A 6875-nucleotide genomic window follows, 5' to 3' on the forward strand; every position below is an offset into this window, starting at 1 on the left:
TGAAGTAAATTGGGAAACTGTAAATTGGTGTATGGGGAATGTTGTATATGTAATGAGACAGAAGTGTACTATATCTTTATATGTATGTTTATGATATTCTGTAATTTAGTATGTATATCCTGTACATGATCACATAGTCATGCAGGGCTTCTCTGTAAACAAGGCTTCCGGCTTCAGTAGTAAAGATCGTGTGTGGAATGAATTTCTGCATTACCAATGATATAAAAATGAAGCCATAATGTGTCTAAGGACTGCATGTGAACTGATTTTTTGCCACTAAGATCAAGAGTAATAAAGAACAGTAAATATCACTTATTATTATGTTCTAGAATTAATTAAACTCATCATTTTCCTAGATAATGGGTTTATTGTCCAAACAACATGAGTCAATCAAATCTGCTTTATAAAAACTTAAAAAAAGAACTAAAAAAGAACTAAAAAAAGGTGACTATTAAGTTGTCAGGTTGTATCTGTAGATTTGCCCTTAGAGGACAATAAATTTATACCGGTATTAAAATGTGGTCAATTTTAGCATCAACTAAAAAGTATGAGGAGGAGATGTGTCTTAAATGTCATAACACTAGGGAAGCTGGGGAAGATGGGAAGCCATTGAGATCATGTACATTTATACAATAAGCATCTGCTGAAATACATATTTCAATAAATATTTTTATTTTTTTTTATTTTTTGTCATGCATCTCCTCAACATCACTTTAGATGGCAGCATTTACATTTTTAAAATGTCTTTTACAACCATGAGCACTGTTAACCTTCTTCTTTTTCTACTTCTTCTAATTTTAGAATGTTAAATATTACTTATGGCATAAAAATTGGTGCAGAAAGTATGTTGTTTGAAGTCTGATATGCTATAAATGTATAATTGTACATGTGAATGGCAATCGAAAGCAAAAATAGCTTTTGAACCCTTTTTAAAATTTTTAAAAATATGTTGTTATCAGGCTTTAATGTTTAAACATGTGTTCAGTTGCATATGGTGAAGATGTATTGCTTAAAGTGCAGTAGATTAATATTGTTTAAGACATGCCCAGTGTTGAATAATAAGGCACAAGTTTCTCTGCAGTTGCACATAAGCTATGGTTTCCTTTCCTTTCTCTGCTTTGTTGTGCATGGTTAGAGTTTAACGTGAAAGTCTCATTTCTCCAGTTTTTGTCCTCCAGCTAGATCATATTTCAATATGAGCAGAGATTTGAATTTTAATGTGTAAATCAAGCTGTGGAAAATGTGTGTGTAGTTTCTTCAGAGCACAGAAAAGCATAACCAGTCATGGCATCAGCATAAATTCTCTCACAAAAGCTGCTTGGATGAATGTTTAATGTTTGACTATCTTCAGGCTATTACTTGATAAGAGTTAGAAGTGAGTTCAAAAGGCATGATGCAGCATTGCGCCTCAAGGATTTTTCTGTTTTAAATATGTCTTCAGTAGCACTGCTTAGCTTTACATAGTTTACCCTGTACCACCTAAATATCACTTTAGATGGCAGTAGTGCTGTTTGTATTGCTGCAGTAAAAAGACAATAACTGTAAGAGACAGCATTGGTTTTAGACTAAAGCCAATAAACTGAATAGTCCACTGTAGATACAACGCAAACACTTAACAAATCTTTAATAAATTGCTAGTAACCTGCTAGGTGATAGTTAACAACCAGTATATAAACAAATTTTGAACAATATGTCAACAATTTTTTTTGTTCATGTTTAGTAGATATATAGATATATAACTATAGATCATCTGATCAGCATTTCCACAGACCCTACACAATTTCAAATGAACTGAAATCATAATTTGACAAATTAGCTGCTTAACAGCCTCTAGATGGTTTGTAAAGAATACAGCATCTCTTATTTTGTTCTAGATTGTCTATTGTTGAGTAGGGGTGCTAGCAGTTTTTCTTACCGGATTATGAAGGCATCTACAGTGAAGGCGTCTTGGACCATGACTTGCTGATGACCTGCCGCTTCTGTCCCACACACACCTTACCTGATGCAGGAGAAGAACATTGCAGTGGTAGCCACCTCTGAACTGAATGAACTTACCATCCTATCCACAGAAGGACAAACAAGATCCTCAAAACAACAGCAATGCAGAGCTTGTCCCCCTGGAGGGCCAAGGAGCTAGAAGAAGTGATAGAATAAAATGTAGTCTAAAGCCGATAGACTAATAAATATCTGAGATTCCATGGATCTGTCTTGGAGCCAAAACAATTCATTAGCACTTGCTTATTCCTAGGCAAGGGAGAAAGTGGATAGACATGCAATGTCCAGAGAAAAAAACATTAAGAGATCCAGATGAATATAAGTCACCAAGGATAGAGATGGCTGAGCATGGAAGTAGACTTAAATGATGATAAAATTGAGAGCTTTTAGTAGACATTAAAGTGTGGTAAGATGTTGAAGTGTCACCATGCAGTAATAATGTGATACATCTGTACCTACAGTTATCAATATTGGCTTGAACTCTGTTGAAGTGTTGTTTATATGCTTCAGTGAACACAATCATACTGTGAGCACTATGTTAACAGCACTAAGAGTCTGTCAGGCAGTTGATGAACAGGAACACCATCAAGCAACTCTCCCTTGCTGGCAATACATGCTATTGAAGCTTTCTTTCATCATGCTTCTTGATCAGTCCTGGTTTTCCTTTTGTTACTGTGGAGATGTAGCAGACATCGGAGACAACAATATCTAAAATATGCATCTCAAAAAAGTGATAAATTGATCAAATTAATGTTTTAAAAATACTGTATAAAACTCTGTAATAGTTACGATGTTAAATGTTCTGTAAAATGTTCTGTCCATATATCCATATTGTTTTCTAAGGTCCATATGTACATTTAATGGTGAAAATGGTGAAAAGTGGGTTTTATTGATTTCCTAATAGGACTTAATGTCCATTTCAAATGAAAAGAGAATCACAAATGCCAAGCTGTATTTGAAATCAATATCAGAACTTCCTGTCAGTAAAAATGGTTCCTTATGTCATGAAAGATTCCTGAGCATGGTGGCTTTGTATGAATTATGCCACAACTTGTTTTGGATTGCTGTCTGACCTTTGGGATTCATCGACAAGACCTCAGCAAAATTTCATAAAACATGATGAGCGAGAAATAAAATGGATGGGATATGTTATTGTGGGAAAACAAGCAACAATGCAGCCGGACAAAATGTAGAGTTATTCTTACCACCACAATGGCCGATTATTTCTAATAACACATCCCAAAGAATCTTATAACGCAGCAACATAATATTTATAGGTTTTTAAAGAATGACATTTTGGACGTTATGTTGTGGAATGTCTGAGAAAGTTGGTTCCGATTATCACTTATGGTATAGCAGTTATGAATTGTTATTGCATTACCAGATTCTATATACAAAATATGGAAAACATGTATTTTTAAGTTTGCTTAATTGGTTCTCATGTAGACTGTACTTAAAAATTCACTTCACTTGGTGTCCATAAGGCATACTGAAATATTAACTCAAATAAGTTAATTTCAATTTATTTGTTTAGCGCTTTTAATAATTCCCATTGTCTCAAAGCAGAGTTAACATACCAACTGATTTATTTTGTTTTCTAATGAATTAAAAAAATTAAAACAGTCTAAAACAGTTCACATTCATTTTTACTGTGTAAGTTTTTCTTTATGCAACTTTCTGAACTAAAATAAAACACACTGTACAGCACATAGACTTGATTGGTCTTTATTGACCAACATTTGTCCATTAATGAAATGGAATTGGTTCACAACCACATTGTACCACACTAACTAGTCCCACATTAACTAGTACAGTGTTAAACAGTAAACTTTTTATCCTTCATTAATGGATTATGGAGTAAACATGATATTGGGCAGCTAATGTGCATTTTTGTGATTCATGAATTGAATAAAGAAGTTTTATTGTCATTTCAACCATATATAGCTGAATCAGTACAAAGTGAAATGAGACAACATTTCTCCAGGCTCATGGTGCTATCATAGAACAAACCAAAGCTTCACAGAACAAGACAGAGCTATTGTAAGTTGTTGTAAGTTGTATCGTAAGACAGACTTTGTAAGTTGTCCTAGCCACATAAAGTGCATCTGTGCAACCTAGTGCAAACAGTGCAATACAAAAGACGGTACAAACAAACACACCAAAAACAACACACAAAAAGCAGCACTGACCAGTGTGCATTATGTATATTATACTGTACATTGTGCAAAAATATAGGAATTTTGTGTAAAGAAACTGTTACACAGTCTGTTTGTGAGTGCAGAATGTCAGTGAATTATGATGTTTTGGTTTCAATCTAATACCAGGATTGCTGATCACAGCATTTCTCTGTGCTCATTTATTTTGCAACTTAAGTTATTACTGGACAACTGTGTACGTTTTGATGCCACAGTCACAGTCACTATATCTTTAGGCAGCACCAAAATTTCCCATGAGCTATTTTCCTGTGAGACATCACCCCAATTAAGAGAGGAAGTAGACCAAGCAATGTCCAGTTTTAATGGCTTCAACCAGCAATTTTTAAGCCTTTTTTGGCGAAAGCCTTTGAAATTGGCTGAGGTGGGTTGGTCTAATCAGAGAAAGTCAAATGGTTTTATCAGAGAAAGTCTTAGCAAAGGTACTAACAGTATGGTTCTCTGTTTCAAGAGAGAATAATTAATTTTCAGTCATGTCTTTAAGGTAGCAAAAGAGAGAGAGAGAGAGAGAGAGAGAGAGAGAGAGAGAGAGAGAGAGAGAGAGAGAGAGAGAGAGAGAGAGAGAGAGATATGAAGATGAAGAGAGTTCAACTGGCACAATGCCCTCTAGAAGGTCATGAAAAATGTCTTGTGGGTAGCCAGTGACTGCGTGATGCAAAGTATCACTGAGTGGGCAGCGTATTTTCACTCCATACAGCTTACTCACAGAAGGTTGCTTCTTTACCTCCTCTTGTTTTTAGTGCAAGGTTCAAAGTTTCTGAAACCTACCCCTGTGTACTGTACCTCTGAGTCTCTTTTATCTTTGCCATGCAGAAACATCACTACCACACAATAAATCCTCGCATTCTAAATCCACTTGCACATAAAACATACAACAGAACATCTGGAAATAATAAAGTAATACAATAAGGATTTTTGTGAAAAAGCAAATAATGTATTACATTTATATTGCACTTATAATTCGTTACACTAACACTTAGTACACTGCACAAATGCTGTGTTTACATCTGGAAGATCCTAATGGATTGCCTACCTCAGTCTACTCAAATTTTGTCCTTGTAGAGAAGGCTTTTCTCTTTGAAGTAATTACCATCTATATAAGAACTGTATCTAGAGTTCACATTCTTGCCCTGAAACACTTTGTCCAATTTGCCAGTAACATCAGCTGGATTGGTACATTAATATTCCATAGCAACAATGTACTTTACTGTAACAAGCAAATAAAGCTCACCTGAAACATAGGACTTTCTACTTTTGATTGTCGACAGTTAAACATTTTCTTTTAAAAGAGCATTTACCATGTTACCATGTCTGTTATAAAGAAATAATCAACATCTGGATAATACTTCCCCAGAACATTTGAACAACATCAACAAATAAAAACAAGAAAAAACACCAGCCAAATAATAAGTGATGTCAGAATGAGTTAAATCAGCAGAATCGGTTGATTCACATTCATTATCCTCAATTCAATCTCATGCAAAAACAAACAAATAAATAAATAAAATCAGTTCTTATGATTCATTCTCATTCTTTTCATTCTCTAAACAAATTCTCTTCTGGCTTCAGCATCCTCCAAACATGTTCACTATGTTGAATGAAGAGTTACATAAACCCTGCTCTGGAAATTAGAATCTTTGTAGTTACACTGTACTTCTGATTTACACTCAGATGCAAAAGAAAATCTGCTCCTCTGCAAAGTTAAGAAAATTCACAATGCCAACAATTAATTGTAAGTGGTTATTTGTCTAACATGTCCAACATGTTCTTTTGTCCAAGTATTAACAGATGCAATATTTGACAGTTGTGACTATTGATGGATGTGCAAAGACAATTGTGGTGTAGACATGGAAAAGTGGTGTAGATATGGAAAAGGCACAGTTTGTATGACCACCATGTTTCAAGCAATAATGTTTACAATGCAATTGTTACATTTCCACTAAACCATTTTTTTTATAAATGTCCTGAATTTATATGTATATTTTTTATTGCTTTGTGACAATGTAAAAAATCATCGACATGCTGGAAGGTAAATCAACCTGATCTAGCTAATAAATAGCTAAAGCTCTCTGGAGCCAATTAATGGTGATTGTGTGAAGGTGACAAAGTTCCCATACTGGGAAACATCATTAACTGGTATTCTGCAAAAGATGTCATTCTCTTTCTCATTAAACTACACAATTAACCTATGATTTATATGGTTTATATGTTACAAATAAAATCAAAAGTTGATATCTCAATTATCATACCATGATGAAATCATCATGCTGAAACCTTTGCTCCTTTCATAGCTTCCTGCCCCTGGAGTGCACAAGATCCTCCCGGGTCCACAACAAATTTTCTTCACTATTCAACCCCTTGCTTCTCCTGCTTTGTCCTCCCCGACTGCTGAAGAATTTGTCACATTTGTCACAGAAGTTTCAAAACCTGCCAGACCTTCAAGTCTTCCCCTGAAGAGATCCAGCTAGGTGACTTGTCCTGTAATTCTACCACTTGTCCATTGGATTTGATTCCTTCCACAATACTCCAGACCATCTCACAAGACCTCTTTAAAATCATCACACTATGACCACTGGAATACTAATCTAGCACTGATCCTGGGTACAAATGTATAAAAATGTTTTATCAAGTAGTGTGAAGTTTTCAGTGGCTGCAATATTATCTGAT

This window comes from Tachysurus fulvidraco, chromosome 24, assembly GCF_022655615.1.
Source record: "Tachysurus fulvidraco isolate hzauxx_2018 chromosome 24, HZAU_PFXX_2.0, whole genome shotgun sequence".
Lineage (NCBI taxonomy): Eukaryota > Metazoa > Chordata > Actinopteri > Siluriformes > Bagridae > Tachysurus > Tachysurus fulvidraco.